The sequence below is a fragment of the Symphalangus syndactylus genome, chromosome 4 (assembly GCF_028878055.3).
Source record: "Symphalangus syndactylus isolate Jambi chromosome 4, NHGRI_mSymSyn1-v2.1_pri, whole genome shotgun sequence".
In the NCBI taxonomy this organism is placed as follows: domain Eukaryota; kingdom Metazoa; phylum Chordata; class Mammalia; order Primates; family Hylobatidae; genus Symphalangus; species Symphalangus syndactylus.
The window spans coordinates 115,175,075-115,196,140 of NC_072426.2; the positions used below are offsets into that span (position 1 = coordinate 115,175,075).

The 21,066-nt window shown below is 37.2% G+C and overlaps 1 protein-coding gene across 7 annotated transcripts in view; it reads left to right on the forward strand.

Moving 5' to 3' along the window:
• IL15 (interleukin 15) overlaps positions 1–21,066 on the forward strand; it is a 376,963-nt gene that overhangs the window by 329,236 nt on the left and 26,661 nt on the right. The window lies entirely within an intron of this gene.

A 21,066-nucleotide genomic window follows, 5' to 3' on the forward strand; every position in this document is an offset into this window, starting at 1 on the left:
GGATCATAGTGTCAAGTTCGCTACTTATGTCAAGTCTTGTATGTCAATTTCACTTCTGAATTTATTTCTTATGAAATAATTTGGAAAAATGATATTTCTGTAATATATAGTTTCCATCTAGGAATAAAGTATGCTTCTCAAATTATTTAATTGTTCTTTTTGCCTTTCAATCTAGTTTTATTGATTTCTATGATATATTTTCATATGTTACCATATTCATTCCTAACTATTGTATAATTTTGTTGCTAATGTGGATTAGGTAATTTCCCCTACATATTGCTGAGACATGGAATGATGAATATAAAAGTTGTTGATATTATGATGTATATATTTTGGTTTCTGTCCATGGTTTCTGTCTCATAACTCCCATAGATCTTGTTATTTCCTAGGTGACTAAAACAATAGGTATGTCTTTTGTTAAAGTATTTAGTCTTTTGTTCTTGGTTTCTGAAGCAGCTTCCAAACAGCTTTAAAGTAATAAAGGTGAAAGACAGCCTTTCGTCATAATGTTGGGGCTCTTTAGGGCTCAGAGAACAGAATCTCTCTCTGACCTTTTCCTGCTGCTCCCCTCTTTTTTTTTTTTTTTTTCAGACGGAGTCTTGCTCTGTCGCCCAGGCTGGAGTGCAGTGGCGCAATCTCGGCTCACTGCAAGCTCCACCTCCTGGGTTCACGCCATTCTCCTGCCTCAGCCTCCGGAGTAGCTAGGACTACAGGCACCCGCCACCACGCCCCGGGAGCGGTGGCTCACACCTGTAATCCCAGCACTTTGGGAGGCCGAGGCGGGCGGATCACGAAGTCAAGAGATTGCTCCCCTCCTTTTAATTTAAAATTTCAATTTTATAAGACAGGGTATCAGTCTATCAGCCAGCCTGGAGTACAGTGGCACAATCTTGGCCCAGTGCAGCCTTGACCTCCGGGGCTCAGGTGATCCTCCCATCTCAACCTCCTGTGTAGCTGGAGCTACAGGTGCACACCATGCTGCCTGGCTAATTTTTTGTGTTCTTTTGTAGAAATTTGGTTTCACCGTGTTACCTATGCTGGTCTCAAGCTATCTATCCATCTCAGCCTCCCAAAGTGCTGGGATTACAGGCGTGACCCACCCCACCTGGCTCTTCTGCCTCCCCCCAACTTTGTTTTTTAACTTTCTCCTTTTTCTCCCTAAGAAGGCCATAGAAACTAAAAATATACTCTCATCTTCCTTCCCTTTGTGTCTTGGAGCTGGCCATGAAGAAATTGTCTGATTGTAAGTCATAAGATCCCCATTTCTGAAGGGGTCCTGCACCATACCCAGGAAAAAGGAATGCTGCACAGAAAGGCCAAGAAAAATCTAAACAGTCCTTGCTGGTTTGCCCCACTCAGTCTATTCATATTAGGTCATACTCTCTTTGTCCAGTCATATTTTTACATGATTGTCCATGCTTCAATCATTCTTATCCAATAAATTTTCCATAAGAGGCCCAGAAAGACAGAATATGGGGAGCTTCTGAATAGCTGGACTTGTGGAAGCTTGCAGAAAGGTGAAGAAGAACTCATCTACGTGCGGGTGGGTGGCACATCCCACTTCTACAGGAATGGAAGCTCTTGTGCTCAGGACCCTTTAGACCTCACCTTGTGTATCCCTTCATCTGACTGCTTATTTGTATTTTTAAAAATATCCTTTATAATGAAGTTGTAAATGTGTTTCTGTGAATTATGTCAGCCAATCTAACAAATTAATCAAACCCAAGGACCGAGCTACGGGAACTGATTTATAACTGGTCAGATAGAAGCCCAGGCAAAATAACCTGGGGCTTGTGGGGACTGAGCCTCCAACCTGTGTGATCTGATGCTGTCTCCAGTAGATAGTGTCAGGATGCTATTTCCAGGTAGAGAGTTGGGTGTCCACTGCAGAACTGATTGCTTGCTTGTTGGTTAGGAGAAATCCCCACACACTTGGTCACAGAAGTTTTCTGTATTGATTGTTGTGGTGTGAGAGTAGAGAAAAAACTGTTTTTCCACCCAGCACCTGTGGTTTAATTCATACCTTCTTTTTTCACTCTGTATGCCACTTACATTAAAAAAATAAAAATGTGATTGTCTCATCTAGCCAGCAAGATTAAGAAATAAGTTTGTCTTCTGCTTTCCAGGGCTCTGTTTATTCAGTTATAGGAAGGAAGGGTAGAGTTGAATCAAATATTAATTCTTAAAGCATCTTTTGGTTTTTTAGTTCTCCTATAATGTGAGGTAATGCTGGTGTATTTATTTTTTTCTTGGTATCCTAATGTATATAATACTTAGAAAGTTGTCAGAATCCTCTAGAGATTAGACATATATGCATAGATAAATAAGCATGAACCTCACTGTCGTCATCTACCATTAGTGAGCTTATTTATTTAATTCTTTCTCTTATTTTAATTTTCTGGTACAATAGGTTAATGTTCTGTGAAAACCAACCTGACATTGTTAACCTTTTCATGGGACATTAAACTTTGACTACTGTCACAGTTAGTAAAGTTCACTTTACAGAAATTTAATTTGTGCATTAAAATGTATATATACAATTACCTTTTATTAGCACATATTTTACAGTTGTGGTTAAATCACTGTATAATTTTATTAAAACATATGAAATGATTGATTTTGAGATAGAGATAATACCTAGTGCCACATATGGCGGGAAATACACGCACATCCTTGTTGAGAGGTATTTTCTTTAGGATGGAAGGCCCTTTGAGAGAGACGCTGCAGGTCTCCTGTGCCTCAGCCTACCCCCCTGGGCCAGGTGTCCCTGATGTGGTGGGTTCAGCTTCCTTTATGCGACTTGGCCACTGCCTCTTCAGTGCAAGCCTCTGACTCTCTCCTCAGCTATCTTCCATGCTCCCTGTGGGTTTTGGCAGAAACTTCTCGATTCCTTCTAGGGAAGCTTAGATGAGTGAACTCAATCTTTCTCTCTGCCTACCTAGTTTTCACCTTTGTTGTCACATTTGGCCGATTCTTGAGTGAGAATACCCTTCATGTTGGTATCTGTCAGGAGTTTGGCTGGGGTGTCGGGGGCTAAGCATGCCACCAAATCCACTCTCAATCCCCTACTGGTGTGTCAGTACTGGATGAGAATTTAGCTCACATAGGTCTTCCTCTTCTTTTTTTCTCTTTGCCTTCCCACCCACTAGCTGAAATGCCAACTTGCATCACATCCTTTTTCTCCTAAGGGCAACCTCCTGTTTAGCCTCCATTGACAAATCATGTTTCCACTCTCTACTATGGAAGAAACTCAATTTAGACCAACTTTCATTTTCATGATTGAAGCCTTAGGAAAGCTAGACAATAGGGTTTTACAAACAGGAGGTGACACTGGTTTATTCTAAGAGGAGCCTAACTTCCTGCTAAAAACATGAATGCAAGACAGGCTGCCTCATTTCTTGTTCTGGGCTGTCACTTACTAGATGTGTTGCTTTAGGTAAGTAATGTAATTTCTTTATTCCTCTGATTTGTCATCTTAATGACAATCTGTTACAACAACTTTGTAAGAAAGGGATTATTTTATCATCATTTTATGATGATAATTTAAATGTCATTTAAAATGATGACAAAATAGTCCCTTTCTTGTAAAGTTGCTGTAACAAAAAATTAGTTAAGAACTTAAAATAGTAACTGAAAAGTAGTAAATATTTGGTTTCTGTTAGCTAATACCAAATATTAGGAGGCTAAATGAAAAATGTAAAGTTGGAAATGCAGGTGCCTAATTAAGTGAGACTTTGAAAGTGCCTGGAATTTAGACATACAATATAGCAAGCAACAAGAAGCCTTGAAATAATTTGAGTGGCTGTGTGATGAAAGTAGTGTTGATTTAAATTAGTTCATTAGGAGTATATTAAGAGTGAGACAGCGATTGTATTTACAGGACTTCAGCCTTAAGATGATGAAGGCCTAGACTAAGTTGTTGCAAATAGCAGTGGCGATAAAAGAAAACAGAGAAGATTATCAGGGATCAGAGAGAGGTTTGGGCCCCAGGGTGTTTCTGAGCCAAGGATAATGGCTGCATCATGTTGAATTTAGCGGAAATAGAGAGTTAAAAGAAGAGAATGTTGTCTGGGTAGAAAAATTTTGATTTTAAATTTATTAAGTTTGAGGCAGTAATAGGCTATTCAAGTGGAAGTATCCCAGGGGACAGGGATTGGCAAACTTTTTCTGTAAAAGGCCAGATGGCAAATATTTCAGCCTTTGTGGACCAGATGTGGTCTCTGTCACATCTTATTCTTTGTATTTTTTTTTTTTTACTATTCTTTTAATATATATTTAAAATGCAAAAATGTAGGACAACAAAAAAAGCTGCAATCTAACTTGGCTCATGACAGAGCCTTGACTGAGATATTGGGTCTAGAAATCTAGATTAATATTCACCGTGTGGATAATTTGAAAACTCATGAGTAAGCATAGATGTACAGTATTCTAATTAACATAGATTATTATTGTAAATTTTATAAATATTTACATTGAAAGTGTTTTGCCCAGAAATAGATTTTATCTTTTTTCTGAGCCCTGTAAAGTTACTAAGGACTTCCGTCAACTAGATATAAAAATAGATTCAATAAAATTAATAAAATTTTTCAAATGTTGATTAGGATTTAAGAAAAATAGTTTCAGAAAATTTCTAATCATAATTCTGTGGAAATTAATGCAAAATAATGTTTGGCTTACTGGATGTCACAGAGGCTAAAAGTAATCTTTAGTTTATGAGAGTATCATGATACATGATAGATAGAATAAGACATGCTGTAAGAATTGTAGCCAGCTGTGCATCAAGGAATTAGAATATTTATGCTTTAACTATGGGATTAAAGGGGGTTATATCCTTTCAAAATTGACCAAAATAAATGCACTATGGATAGAATTAAATAAAAAAATATGAGTTCCTTACTTATGTCCAAATTAACGAAATGAATAGCACAAATTGAAGAAGTCTCTTAAACTGGCCATAATTAATGAGTTCATTTATTCCCTTAATTCAAGTAGATCATTAGAGTTTAAGTCTATTTTCCTAATGGAATGTTATTGATTGTAAGTTTAACCAACATGTTTTGCTTTTTACAACAGATTTATAGAAATAGTCAATATTTTTACTAGTACAACATAGAAATTATTTTACTTTTTTTTTTTTTTTGAGACGGAGTCTCGCTCTGTCGCCCAGGCTGGAGTGCAGTGGCGCGATCTCGGCTCACTGCAAGCTCCGCCTCCCGGGTTCACGCCATTCTCCTGCCTCAGCCTCTCTGAGTAGCTGGGACTACAGGCGCCCGCCACCATGCCCGGCTAATTTTTTGTATTTTTAGTAGAGACAGGGTTTCACCGTGGTCTTGATCTGACCTCGTGATCCTCCCGCCTCGGCCTCCCAAAGTGCTGGGATTACAAGTGTGAGCCACCGTGCCTGGCCTATTTTACTTGTTTATTTAAGATGATACAATGTTTCAGATAAACTTCTGAAATCTATAGAGTATTACTTTCATATATGCAAATGCTAAGTGCAGATTACAGAAATTAGTTTTAGATTCAACATTATGTCCAAGTTCCAGTACCTTCATACCTGAAGTGTTTGAGAGAAACATTGGCAAATTGGAGCTTACGTAGAAAGACACAACCAGGATTATAACATATCTAAGTACTAATTCAAGTGAAAAATAGCTAAAACAGCTAGTATGGAGAAGAAAGACGTTGGAGGGTCTGGGCTTATGTATGCATTGCACAATGGGGTGGGCTGTGTATATATCACAGTTGTCTTAAATATTTAAAATGGCGGAAGAAGGAGCAGACTCATTTATCTATCCATTCATCCATCCGTCTAACCATTCACCCATCATTTTATATAGAAATAGCCTTCTATATGCTAGTCTTAATGTATATACTAGAGACAGAAAGATGAGTAATATAACCCCTACGTAAAGAAGCCCATAGAATAATGAGGAATCTCATATTTTGTGGGAGCACTTATTACTTAGGTAAACCATTAGCTTTCATTTCCTCCTCTATAAGTCCAGATAATGATAATAATAATTCATAACTCAGAGGATTATCTATGGGGGAAAATGAAATTGTGAAAAGTACTACAAAATGCTATAGAATGTTAGATGACATATTATTGACTGAGGGATTTCTGGATAAGAGATTACTAACTCATGTGTTCTGAATCTCGTGATTTAAAATTTTATACTAAATTAGTTATGGTTGTGTGATAAACCACATAAAATTTAGTGTCTTAAAATCACGACACTTTATTGTTTCTCATTGTTTTACTGGTTGACTGAGTGATTTTTTCCCTGGTCTTGTTTGGTCTCATTTGAGATCTCCTCACTGACCTGTCTGGTGCCTTGGTGATGGCTGTTGTGTGAGCTGCTTTCATCATGCAGTTTCTTCATTAGGTAGTCCAGCTGGATTTTCTTACATGACAGCAGAAACAGTCAAAGATGTAACAACAGAATGGCAAGGCCTCTTGGGACCTAGAGTTGGAAGTCACACTTATTTTTGCCATATCCTGTTGATCATAGCTAGTTATAAAGACATAGGACATAAATCATAGCTAGGACATAAATCATAGCTAGCCCAGATTTAAGGGGAAGGAAGATGGACTTCACCTTTCAATGGGAGAAGTGGCAAATTCACATTGGAGAAGGGCACATGGCATGGAAGAGACTGTTGTGGCCATCTTTGCAAACTATCTACCACATATACACATGGCAGGTTTTTATTTCCCATTTGGTAAAGTATGAGTAATCTATTTTTCTATGTACAGTGGCTAACAGTTGTGCTTTTTTTGTGTGTGTGTTTCAATCATCATTACTAGCAAGGAATAATAGTATGAAAACGCACAGTTTGAGTCCTTCTGTATAGTTCATAGTCATTGTTGTTTGTAATTAAAGAAATATTGCAGCAACTTCTAACCAATAGGTTATGAGTGAAGGATTTGTCTGTCTGTGAAAAAATCTAGTAGTTTGAAGGTTCTTAATTCTTGTTACTTTATTATTACACTATCTTCAATTTTTTAGCAATAAAAGGTAAATTTTTACTTTACTGCTTAATATCTGTCACTTTTATTCCTTCATAACAAGAAGATAAATATTTTAAGTCAGTTTTCCTCTTATCTAAGTATATAACCAATGGTTACAGAGCATGGAGTTGGGGTGAAGTGTGACTTTGTTTTCTTTTTATTTTAATCTGGTAGTTTCAATATCATTTCTAACTAGATAGCCTTACTTTTCCAACACGCACCACAAAGTATTGTGTTGTTGCATTGATTTATTTTTGTTGTTTTGAAGTCTCAGTGAATTTATAATTTATATCCCACACTATCTTGAGGGTATGTGTGCTAAAGCAGAAAACACAAACTTGTCCATTTTGGTAAAATAAGGGTATTCCAAACTTTTGAGAGTTGCAAGAATCCTACTTTGAAAAATATTCAGACTCCAGATGAACTGTAGACTTTAAATACATAAAAGCATTATAACAAAGAAAAACATACCAGTTTACAGCCAATGACGTATGTTGATCATAGACTCTAGCTATAGGAATGCCTTTCATTTTCTTGAAAATACAAGACAGTTTCTTATCTTTTGACTTATAGATATGTCGCCCTCTCAGGTTGAAGCACACCCTACTATTCTTTTGATGAGTGTCTCCCTACCCTGTAAGTCCCAGTTTCCATGTCATTTCCTCCAGAAAGTCTTCTGGCCAGGCACCTCTCTTGCATGTTTGCATAGCACCCTCTGCTAATGCCTCCCACTATCATGTAGCTGCTGTGGGCTTTTCTTTCTTCCTCACTAGACTATGAGCTCAATAAGGGGAGGTGTGATGCTGACTTTGACCATGTTTATACCTTCACTTCTTAGCACAGCAGTTAGAACATTGTAATGGGCAATTGATACTTGTTAAATGAATTAACTTGGGGTAGACTGTAATAAAATTTCCCACTTTATGCATTTTCATTCAGATAAAAATACAATAGAAAATCTCTTTTTTGAATCAGGACTCATAGTTGTTTGGCACTGAAATAGAAAAAGCATACAATGCTCTATCTTTTCATCGTGTACAACAGATCAAATATTCTGCTTTGTAAGTATCTAAATAGTCTCTCATTAAATGGTTCTTTATATGATCAAGGATATGATTTTTCTTGATTTACTTTTATTTTGTAGTTCCCTAGCAAATTACTATGGGAATTAAGGTCACACAAATCAAATACCTCAATTATGCCTTTGGTATCTTACTCATCACTATCCTATCTACTTTGACTTTCTGCTTCTTAAAATTTTCTACAGCTCTTTTACCCTCTGAAACAATAATGACCTCACCGCCCCACTGTTCTCAGAGCACGTGGCTGTTAGATACAAGTTATTTGACTGTATCTGCCTCTTGGAACACACGTGAAATAATGTATTGATTACTATCTGACAATATATTTCAACTCACCTTCTGTAGTTTGCCACCCTTCCTTAATTTTTGTCCATTTATATCATACATATAAACTACTTTATTCATTCTGACAGCAGTAGCATAGATTTCATTCTCTTTTTAATTTCATTATATGGTTTGCTTCCTCCAAAAACAAACATTCTAGTTTTTTATACCATTTCTAATATTCCAGCATAATTAATGATCTGCTCTTTTCATTCAACCCATATTTGTACTTTGATATCTATGAATTATTTGGACCAGCTAAACAATGTAAACAAATTGAACATTCACAGCATTTGATCTTTTTTGTCTGGGTCTTGATATTTAGAAAGTTCAGCTAAAGTTGATATTAAAGTGTTAAATTTGCAGAAGTTTCAGGTAACTCTTCAGTTGGTCTTTATTGAAATAATGAACCACAGCCTAGAGCCCTTGTGCTTTTGTATGCTTACTAGGATTCCATAATTTTTAAGGATATCTAGTTGGAAATTTTGGGAAGTGGGGATTTGGTTTTTGGTTTTTTTATTCTCAACTGAAGTGTAGCATGTATAGGATGCAAATACAGATCACCAGACAGAACCTTCTGTGTGCTTTGTGGAGTCATTTGATTATTTGTGTAGTATCTCACATGACACTTTAATTTAAACAAACCTGTAAGTCTGTTCAAAGTACAGGGAAACCCAGGTAGAAGTAATACCCTAACAATTTTGCAGAGAATTTCAGAAATATAAAATGTGTCAATACAAAAATTAGCCGGATGTGGTGGCACCTGCCTGTAATCCCAGCTACTCAGGAGGCTGAGGCGGGAGAATCGCTTGAACCGGGGAGGCGGAGATTGCAGTGAGTCAAGATCACGCCACTGCACTCCAGCCTGGGTGACAGAGAAGACTTCATCTCAAAAAAAAAAAAAAAAAAGAAAAAATCTCTGAAGTTTCATAAAATATTTAAAGGTACAGTAACAGCATATTAATTTATTGCTGTATGCTAAATAGTGTGCTAGGCACATTGCATACAAGATTATGTATGCAATATGTATGCAATGTGCCTCCTAAAATTGTTTATGATTTGTATTATTATCTCTGCTTTTCAGCAACTCTGGAAGTTAAATAAATTACCCTATGTATTAATTTTCTATTGCTGTGTAACAAATCACCACAAACTTAGAGAATTAAAATAACACCATTACTTATATCATGGTTCTGTAGATCAGAAGGCCAAGCAGACTGGACTGGATGTTCTACTTGGGGTCTCTGAAGGTAGAAATCAAGGTGTCAGCCAGGCTGGGCTCTTAGCTGGCAGCTGGAAAGAATTCATTATCAAGCTCATTCAGGTTGTTGGCAGAATTAAATTCCACTTGAACCTTGAACAACATGGGTTTCAGCTGCACAGGTCCACTTATACCCATTTTTTTTAAATAATTATATTGGGATTCTTTTGGATATTTGAGACAATTTGAAAAAAAAAACAGATGAACAGTGTAGCCTAGAAATACTGAAAAAATTAGAGAAAAGTTAAGTGTGACACTAACTAGTCTGGAGATACTAGTCTATTTTATCATTAACTACCATAAAATATACACAAATCTATCATTAAAAGTTAAAATGTATCAGAACTTACACATATAAGCACTTAGAGTTGACAGAAATGTAAACAAATATATGGAGGCATAAAATTAATTGTGGTACATACTAAACTACTGTAGTAATGTTGTAACCCCCTCCTGTTGGTAATGAGGTGAACTCCAGTGCTGTGAGTCTCTGCATAAAATGCCCTGTGATGCTAATCAACCTGTGTGAGCAGCTCATCTCCAGTAAATTGCATACTGAAGTAAAAAGTGATCTCTTGCAGTTCTCGAGTATTTGTTACAGTGTTTAGCGTACTACCATAAACCTTGAATAACACCCTACGGCCCACAGGAACTGTCACTAGTGATGCTAGAAGTGCTTCCAAGAAACAGAAAAGTCATGACATTACAAGAAAAAGTTGGATTGCTTGATATGTACCATAAAACGAGGACTGCCACTTTGATTGCCCATCATTTCAAGATACATGGATCCAGCCTAGGAAAAGGAAATTCCTGAAGCTGTAGCTGCAGCTACAACAGCAAGTGCAAAATCCTTGCACATTTTGTGAAATACATTTGTATCTCATATCGAAAATGTAGCTTTTATGTGGGTACAGGATTGCTATGAGAAAGTCATACCTATAGACCAAGAGACAGCATACTAGTTTCCTAGACACCATTAAAAATCATTAAATAGAAAGGATATCTGCCTGAACAGGTTTTTAATACAGACAAAAGTGTCTGCTCTGTGGAAAAAAAGCCACAGAGGACATTTATTAGTAAAAAATAGAAGCCAGCACCAGGAATTAAGCTGGTCTTTTTTGTCTGGGTCTTGATATTTAGAAAGTTTTTAAGGCACATTTAGAAAGTTTTAAGGAATTAAGGCAGGAAGGGATAGATTAACTCTACTATTTTGTACAAATGCAGTCAGGTTTATGATCAACACCGCCCTCATCTATAAAGCTGCTAATCTAAGAGCCTTGAAGGGAAAAGATAAACACCAGCTGCCCGTCTTTTGCTTTTACAAGACGACCTGGACAATGAGAAGCCCTATTCTGCATTTGTTTTATCAGTGCTTTGTCAGGAGGTACCTTGCAAGTAAAATTCTTTTGATTTTGGACAATGCCCTTGGCCACCCAGAACTCCATGAATTCAAGATCGAAGGTGTCTAAGTTGTCTACTTGATCCCAAACACAACTTCTGTAATTCAGCCTCTAGATCAAGGGGTCATAAGGACTTTAAACTCATTACACATGGTACTTCATGGAAGGGATTGTCAGTGACATGAAAGAGAACCCTGATAGAAAGGACATCATGAAAGTCTGGAAGGATCACGCAGTTGAAAATGTCGTTGTTATTGAACAAGCCGTGAAGGCCATTAGCCCAAAGCAATAAATTCCTACTGGAGAAAACTGTCCAGATGTTGTGCATGACTTCACAGGACTTATGACAGAGCCAATCAAGGAAGTTATGTATGAGATTGTAGGTATGGCAGAAAAAAAAAAAGATAGGGGTAAAGGATTTCAGGATATGGATCTTGGGGAAATTCAAGAGCTAATAGAAACCACACCAGAGGAATTAACAGAAGACAACTTAATGGAGATGAATGCTTTTGTGCCAGTGCCACACTATGAGGAAGAAGACATATTATAAAAGAAGCAGTGCCAGAAAACAAATTGACATTAGACAATCTGGCAGAAGGGTTATTGTTATTCAAGACTACTTTCAACTTCTTTCATGACATGGACCCTTCTATGATACAGGCACTGAAACTAAAGCTAACAGTGGAAGAAAGATGCTACCACATAGAAACATTTTAAAGAAATAAAGAAGCAAAAGAGTCAGAAGTTACAATGTATTTCCTCAAAGTTACACCAAGTGTGCCTGCCTCTCCTTTCTCCCCTTCCACCTCCTCCACTTCTTCTGCCTCTGCCACCTGAGACAGCAAGACCAACCTCTCCTTTTCCTGCTCAGCTTACTCAATTTGAAGACAATGAGGATGAAGACCTTTATGGTGATCCACTTCTGCTTAATGAATAATAATTATGTTTTCTCTTAGGATTTTCTTAATAATATTTTTTTCTCCAGCTTGCTTTATTGTAAGAATACAGTATCTACTACATACGAAATACATTCAAAATATGTGTTAATTGGCTGTGTTATCAATAAAGCTTCTGATCAACAGTAGGCTATTAGTTTTGGGGGAGTCAAAACTTATAGGTAGATTTTTGACTTTGCCAGGGATCAGTGCCCCAACCCGAGTTGTTCAAGGTTCAGCTGTACTTGCAGTTGTGGGAGTGAGGTACCAGTTTTCTTGCTGGCTGTCAACAGGGGCTGCTCACCACTCCTGGAAGCTACCTGTGCTCCTTCTCATGTGGCTCACTCATTTCAAACCAGCAATGTCATATTGAAACCTTCTTATGATTTGAGTCTTTCTGGCTTTCCCTTCTCCTACCAGCCAAAGTTCTCTGCTTTTAAGGGCTTGTGTGATTAGATTAGTCACCCTTCTATGTAAAATCTCTCTATGGTAAGGTTAACTATGCCATGTAACATGAAACAATCACAGGAGTGATACATTGTCACATGCACAATTAGTGTGAGATATTCTGGGGGAGAAGGGGCATAATTCTGCTTACCATATCATATTGCTCAAAACAGTAATGGGTAGAGTTAGAGGTCAAGGCTGGGTTTGGTTGAACTCCAGAGCTTTGTCTCTATGCTACATTCATCAGAGGGCCTAATTTTATCTGTGGTGATATGGAAACCAGTCTTAGTCCTATATAGCCAGGCTATGTTGGTCCCATATACTGCTATAAATGTATTGCCTCAGAGGTCTCCAGCACAGTTTTACATGCACACTGGTCCTGTAAAATAGGAGATCCAGATGGTCAGAAATGCATACATTAGGTTTTGTTGTGCCCCATATATTTCTGTGATTTGCACTTGTGTTTGTTAGTTTATTCTGCCCTACTTTATTACAAGCTTTGATTTCTACTTTCTACCCTTTCTCCCTTCTGCTTGCCTTATGAACATACTTTAAGAACTTGGTTAACTAAGAGTCAGGCTCATTGCAGTTTCTTTTGGAAATTCGTAGTCATATATTTTTTTCTGCTTAATTAAATCCTTTTCAGAGGTAATTGAGTTGAGTGACCATAATGTGCTAAGGGAACTGCAAAAGATACAAAGTCAATCAAGAGAAATCCCTTACTTGATCATACAAAGCTATCATTTAACTAGGGACCCCGTGGATTTTTCTGAAGCAGAATATTTGATCTGGTGCACACAATGAAAAAAAAAAGCAAATGTGTGATTTCGTTGATTTTTTTTTTTTTTTTTTTTTTTTTTTTTTGACAGAGTCTAACTCTGTCACTAGGCTAGAGTGCAGTGGTGCGATCTCAGCTCACTGCAACCTCTGCCTCCTGGGTTCAAGCGATTCTCCTGCCTCAGCCTCCCAAGTAGCTGGGACAACAGGCACGTGCCACCACACCCACCTAATTTTTGTATTTTTAGTAGAGACGGGGTTTCTCCATGTTGGCCAGGATGGCCTTGATCTCTTGACCTTGTGATCCGCCCGCCCAGGCCTCCCAAAGTGTTGGTATTACAGGCTTCAGCCACCGCGCCCGGCCTCATTGATTTTAAATAACATAAACAAATATATGCCGTATATTTCTTAGGTTGTTAAGTGTAACATATTTTGAGATAACTATTAATTTTTTTGTTAACAGCTTTTGAATCTTGTTTGCTTGCCTCCATTAAGAAAATGACAACAGTCTTTTTTTTTCCTCATGACTCACCAGGCCAGAGACAGCCTCCCAGATTATAACTAGCTCAGTGGTATTAGAAGCAGTATGGGTTGTGTATGAAACAAAGTCCAACTTTTATTTACTCAATGACTAAGTAATTTGGACAAGTCACTAGATACAGCTGGACCTCCTTATTCTCAATTATAAAAATAAGCAAGCAGTTCCACAATTATATTATTTTAAATGACATCTGCTATGATATACTTTGCTTAGTATCCAAGAGGCTGGAAATATTTAATTTATTTTAGTTTGACCGCTAAGAAATTTGTTCTCTGGATCTCATAAAGACATGGAAACATTTCACAGGTGAATATGTGTAAATATTATAGTAAAATTAATTTGAATATGCGTGGGGCTTGTCATACTTAATCAAGTTATAAGATTATTTTCCTTCTTTACACAATAAAATTCTTTCTTTAGTTTCAATTTTTTGTATACTCTTCTGTTCTCAAAGGTGTTCCTTTTATTCAACCAGAAATATCTTTTATTTTGAATGCTATTTTGTCATAATTCATGCATGATTGTGCTTACTTTAAATGAGACATGATTATTTCTGCTGCCTAGGATACATGACCAAAATATTAAAAAACAGATGATTGCAGACTATGGCCAACATGGCTACACAATGTCTTAGAAAAGTTAGTTTTGCCTTTCTTTGTGAAATATATTGCATGAAACACTGATGTTATCATTTTGATGGATTCTACCCAAAATTGATGGCCTGATTTTTACAAGTCAAAGCATCCACATATTTTAAAGTGTTAAAGAAAATTAAATGAACAGTTAAATTAGAAATGGAGGATGAGCTATAACTTCTCTTCCTAGAAGGGAAGACATTATGAGCAACGTGCACATAGGGAGTGATTTTTCTGGCAATAAAGTTTGGAAAATAGCAACCAAAACAGAACAAAACTATTCATATTGTCTTTCAGTACGTAGGGAACAAAAAGAGTTTCCACTATACAAGAACCTATACTACTATATATTTGCAATGATGCTTTAATGTAGGGGAAAACAGCTGTTTATCTGTTTTTCTTTTGGTTTTATTTTCTTTTTACATTGCCATCCTGTCAGTACGTGGCTTCCTAAAGCTGTAGGATTCTGATAGGGAAACTACCAATTCCATGTGCTTTGGAAGCCAATGTGCTGATTATTTAGCTAGACAGCAGTATTTTATTATAGCTGGAGGGAAAGTGTGACTATGTTTGTGAGAGGCAGGAAGGCAAATGCCACCAATACCATGTCCAGAAGTGAGCCATCCCCTGTGTTTTATGCGCTTCATTCTACTGAATGAATATTGTATCACTTTTCATTTTTTTGTTTGAATATCAGAGACTTTTTCAATGGTTCTGTTTCTGTCGAACACTTGATGGAAAGCCCTGTTGTAAAGCTTCCTTCATGAGATGGCTTTATGTCTTGGCTATAAAGTAAAGTTCCATAAAATTTGATCAGAAATTGTCTTTATGGGTTGCCACCCTGTGTGCTATTAAAAGCTCAGAACCTGGGTGTTAGTTATCACTCAGAGCTGCGCTTGCCTTTTGTATTTGGCAAGTGCAGCTCTGAGTTAAAACAAACACTTTCCTTTATTTTACCACTTTCTTCCTACAGAACATCTCTCCCACCAGCCTCCCTTTTGGGGCTCAATAGTCTTGTTCAACCCATCTTTACCAAAGAACCAAGTTCTTTGGGTGTTTTCCTAGGATATTTGCAACATCAAGGTCAAAATGTTCTTTATGTTCAACAATTCACCTCTTTCATTACCCTAGGTACAGCTCCTAAGAAGTACTTCACACCAAGGAGTCCTCAATAAATATTAATTATACATTTTGGAGAGATTTGTATTGCAATGAACACGCTTCAGTGCCAGTTCTTCCTTATTAAAACTTTTTGTTCTCCACCTACATTTTGTGGCCATGTCATCCTGGCTTTGTATCCTTACCTGCTGACATCTATATATTCAGCCCAGCCAGTATGCATTTATATTCTCTCTGTAGTTCTGAGACTCATTAATGGTCCTCTTTTACCTTAATTGAGTACAGTCTGAGAGAGTGCCTGTCTTCCTTTATAGTACATTTTTCTTCTCACAGAACACCTTTTGATTCTTGCTCTGATCTCTTATATAAGATGCACTGTGAAACATAATTTCCTTCCTCTTTTTTTTCTAATAAGTTGGCATGTTTAATTAACCTGTGTAAAAAAAAAAAAGACTTTTTTTAAAGGGTAATAGAAGTCATAGTAATATTTTGCTTTGCCTGAAAACAGCTTTCTCAGTGTCCAAAGGGATTCTAAACTATACATGTATTTCTTCACATGCATTATTTATTTAAAAATAAATAAATAAAAGGGTAAGTGGCAGTCCAGACAGGCTGCTTCACTGTGTCTTGATGCCTCATGGTAGCACAGGTGCTAGAATGCCATGAGTGGGAAAACAATTTCTTTCATCTTCTTTTCTGATAATGTTGTTTGCATGATGTAAATATTCAGTTCTAGCATGATAATGGGTACCTGAGGGAATTTAAAGTGAAATAACAGGATTGTTAACAAATTTTCATTCCCATATAATTTATGTTTCATCTATTTCTACTGGAAAACTGAGAAAAATTTTTTTCCCAGAGGCAATTATTTTGCAAGGCCTTTTTACCCTATTGTAAAACTTTCTTTCTTTTCAGTTAATAACCCGAAGTATCTCTTCAGATGCTCAAGTCAAGTCGTTAATTGGCTTGACTAAGTGGTTGTTGGTGCAGAAAGCTTATTCTCTCCGTTGGTTGTATATAACTCACAGACATTAAGTGACCCACTTTGTTGTTCCTAAGGCAAAGAACCATTATTTTCTTTTGGCAGTATACTGTGGACTTTTAATTCACAAACTTATAGCTCAGGTTGAAGTAATTTCTGCTGAGAACTGATTTTTCTAAACAATTGTTTAATGTTTTTGATTTGGAGTAAACATTAGGTGCAACTTTTGAACTAGTATACTCTACTGTAGAGATCATTAATATAACCTTTTGTTTTTGTAGTGTGCCTGTCTCCCTTCAAAAAATGTTTATTCTAAACTGTGATCTTTTTTCTAAACATTTGTTTAGAGTTAACAACAAGGTAAGTATAACCATTAAGTTCACATATAAATGATTAATACACAAACATTCAGCTTTGTTCTCTGCATAAATATCTACCTCTCCTTAAATTAAAATTTGTAATTATTGAAAGAAAATTTGAATAGTAGGAAAATTTTACTTAATGATGTCTAACTGTAAATTTTCTTTGCTGAGTGGAAATAGTGATAATTGAATCTCATAAATAACTTTACCTAGAGTTACATAAGCCTTTTGACCAAAATTATTTAAAGAATATAGTACTAGCTAGAATATATCTGTCAGAAAGTCACTACTACTTAGTTCTGCATGTCCATAACACACATAAGTAATATATACAGTCACATTAAAAAATGTGACAACTCTATAAGAACAGAGTTTTTTTCTCTTTAGTTCTCTCAGTGGCACATGAACACATGTACATACATGTGTACATATACACACACAATGGAAAGCCAACATTGAAACCTTCTCTGGGGAGTTGGGGAACGATGAGAGACAATGTGGTTTAATAAAAACAATAGGGGGAGGCCGAGGCGGGTGGTTCACGAGGTCAGGAGATGGAGACCGTCCTGGCTAACACGGTGAAACCCCGTCTCTACTAAAAATACAAAAAAAAATTAGCCGGGTGTGGTGGCGGGCGCCTGTAGTCCCAGCTACTCGGAAGGCCGGGAAATGGCATGAACCCGGGAGGCAGAGTTTGCAGTGAGCCGAGATCGCGCCATTGCACTCCAGCCTGGGCGACAAAGTGAGATTCCATCTCAAAAGAAAAAACAAACAAACAAAAAACAATAGGGGCTGGGTGGGGTGGCTCATGCCTGTAATCCCAACACTTTGGGAGGCTGAGGCAGGCGGATCACGAGGTCAAGAGATCAAGACCATCCTGGCCAACATGGTGAAACCCCGTTTCTACTAAAAATACAAAAATTAGCCTGGCGTGGTGGCAGGTGCCTGTAGTCCCAGCTACTCGGGAGGCTGAGGGAGGAGAATCACTTGAACCGGGTAGGTGGAAGTTACAGTGAGCCAAGATCATGCCACTGCACTCCAGCCTGGCGACAGAGCGAGACTCCATTTCAAAAACAAAAACAAACAAAAAACAATAGGCTGGGCGTGGTGGCTCATGCCTGTAATCCTAGCACTTTGGAAGGGCAAGGTGGGTGGATTGCCTGAGCTCAGGAGTTCAAGACCAGCCTGGGCAACACGGTGAAACCCCGTCTCTACTAAAATACAAAAAATTAGCCTGGCATGGCAGCGTGCACCTCTAGTCCTAGATACTCGGAAGGCTGAGGCAGGAGAATTGCTTGACCCTGGGAGGCGGGGGTTGCAGTGAGCCAAGATCGCACCACTGCACTCCAGCCTGGGTGATAGAGCTAGATTCCGTCTCTAAAAAAAAAAAAGAAAAAGAAAAAAGAAAAAAAACCAATAGTGGACTGTGTCTCCTCTTCTTTGTTATAGTAACTGCACTGTGGGAACCTGGAACAAGTCATTTAATAACTTTTGGCTCACTTTTATGTTGTCCGTATATTAGGAAAACATTCTCAAGTGTAATTTCACATTATTATTAGAATAACAGTTATTTGAAGATGGAGAAGATGATGTTAAAGATACAGAAAAGAGCTTTAGGTCGGGGAGAGAGCAGTACAGATGTTCTGGGGAGAAATGGCATTGCTCACATCTACTTTTATCTACAGCAAGGATTCTAAAGGGATTTGTAAACCAAACATACTGCGAATGGATTTATAGAGAGATTAATGACTAGCTTTAGTAGATAGGCTGAAATGTAGACACAATATGAATACTTGATACATAGCAGGGTTTTCTTCCCCAAAAATACACTTAGGGAAGCAACAGTAACAAAGAGTGCTATAATGCAGGTGAAAGCCTCTGTTGGGGATATGTGTTGGAGAAGCTGGGAGATTTCATGCTATGACCTCAACTAATTATGACCCAGCCTGTACCCAGACAGCTAAAAATTAACACAGAAGTTTAGCATGTAATCAACTATAAATTCTCACTCTTCAGTACTCAATAGTCTTTTTTTTCTGTTAAAGGAATGACCACTGATGACCAGGAATTGTAAATGAATTTATTCAAGTAGAAGGGCTATTTATCAGATTAGGCTCTTAGTTTATCTAATAGGTAAACGACTGGTCCGAGTTTTTATACTAGCTGATGTTAAAAAGTAAGGTGTAATTTTTTTTTCTCTTCAGTTATGCATTTAATTACTGACTAACCCCTGTCAAGTATAATTGTTAGGCAGCATCACTGTCTAAGACTCTAAAGTGATATCCCATTGCCAAGCAAATCATATCAGATTCCTCAGTTTGGCTTTGAAGGACACATGCAATCTGGCTTCAACCTGCCTATCCACATGTATTTCCTTTGACTTCCTTCAATACTTTTCATTCAGTGGCACCTCTTAGGTTTTCTCACACTTGCTATTATTATTTATGCTAGGTCTATATTAGCTTGGAATATCCTCCTTCTTTCTATTCAAACTTTATCCACTCTTCAAAACTAACCTCAATTACCACCCATTCCAAGGCCTTCTCCATTTGCAGCAGTGTTTATTCAGTATTATTTATTATTTATTTTTTCATTTATTCACAATAACTCAACAAATATTGAGTGTGTTCTATGTTACAGATGCTGTCCTCACCTAAACATGAATTTTTATTGCATATAGAGTCATAACCAAGTAATATACTGAGTTTGTAGTTTAATATTTATTGTATCTCCTCTATAAAACTGAGCCTACAGTGGCAGTGATTATGTCTTTTTTTTTTCTTTAACAAAGAGGTCGTGAAATAGTGTAAGTCAAAACCAAGTAGGGAATTACAAGACTCATTTGTATTTCCTCTTGGCTACTACTTAGTCATTGGATAATTCAAATCAATGGACATTTATTAAACTTCTGTCATGTACATTGCAATGTTATACACTATAGGAGATATACAGACAATCACTTAATAGAGTCAGTATTCCAAAAGAGAGAGTCTCTATTTGAGGTCCTAGGACCCCCCTAGAGAATTCGATGTTTTAACTTCAGAGGATTTTATCTAAAGTTTGGATATGTGCTTATATGCATTTTTCTGAGGAGAGGGCACATAGTTTTTAGATGTTAAAGATGTAATTGATAATTTTTTCAAAAGGTTGAAAAGCTCATGATCTCAGTATGTATGAAACAAGTACACAACTAAAGAACAAGAGTCATAAAAGAACAACAAACCCTAAGCTGTGTTTAGAAAAAGGTAAAATGATGTCTGACTGTGGCCATTTAAGGAAAAACTTCCTGAAAGAGATGATTTTCGGAATATATGCCATGCATTTTCTGGCCTCAGCTCCCTCATGGGAAAAAAAAAAGGTAGATTATAAAACCTTTGCTATTTTTCCCAGATATAAATTTATTTCTTGATTCAATCACCAAATGCTCTTCAGAATGCCAGTGACGTCATAGGTACTCAGAAAACATCTGTTAATTGGTAAATCTGAAATTAAACTTTAGAAATGTATAGCCCCAAATATATCTATTTTGTCGAGTTGAAATTTTAGAATATTATTGCATTAGCTTCCTAATGTTCCGTGAATGAAAAGACTTATCAGATGTTTATATACAATTAATCACAATCTTCCACTTGGCAGATCAGAATGTTTAATTCATTGTTTCTCCTTCATTTCTTCATAACATTTAAAAATATCTTTGTATTTTGTTATTCTTACTGTTACAGCCATTGGGGTCGCCTCATTAGTCTTTATGATTTGGAGGGGCGGGAGCTCTCTTAAACCTGTTTGATATTATTTAGAACCTAGCACATCCCCCTAATCAAAAAAGGGCACAGTAGGCTGGGCGCAGTGGCTCACGTCTATAATCCCAGCACTTTGAGAGGTCGAGGCGGGCAGATTACGAGGTCAGGAGTTCGAGACCAGCCTGGCCAACATGGTGAAACCCCATCTCTGCTAAAAATACAAAAATTAGCCAGGCATGGTGGTGGGCACCTGCAATCCTGGCTACTTAGGAGGCTGAGGCGGGAGAATCGCTTGAGCCCCATAGGCAGTGGTTGCAGTAAGCTAAGATCATGCCATTGCACTCCAGCCTGGGCAACAAGAGCAAGAGTTCATCTCAAAAAAATAAATAAATAAATAAATAAATAAATAAATAAATAAAAATAAAAGGTGGGAGGGGCACAGTAAA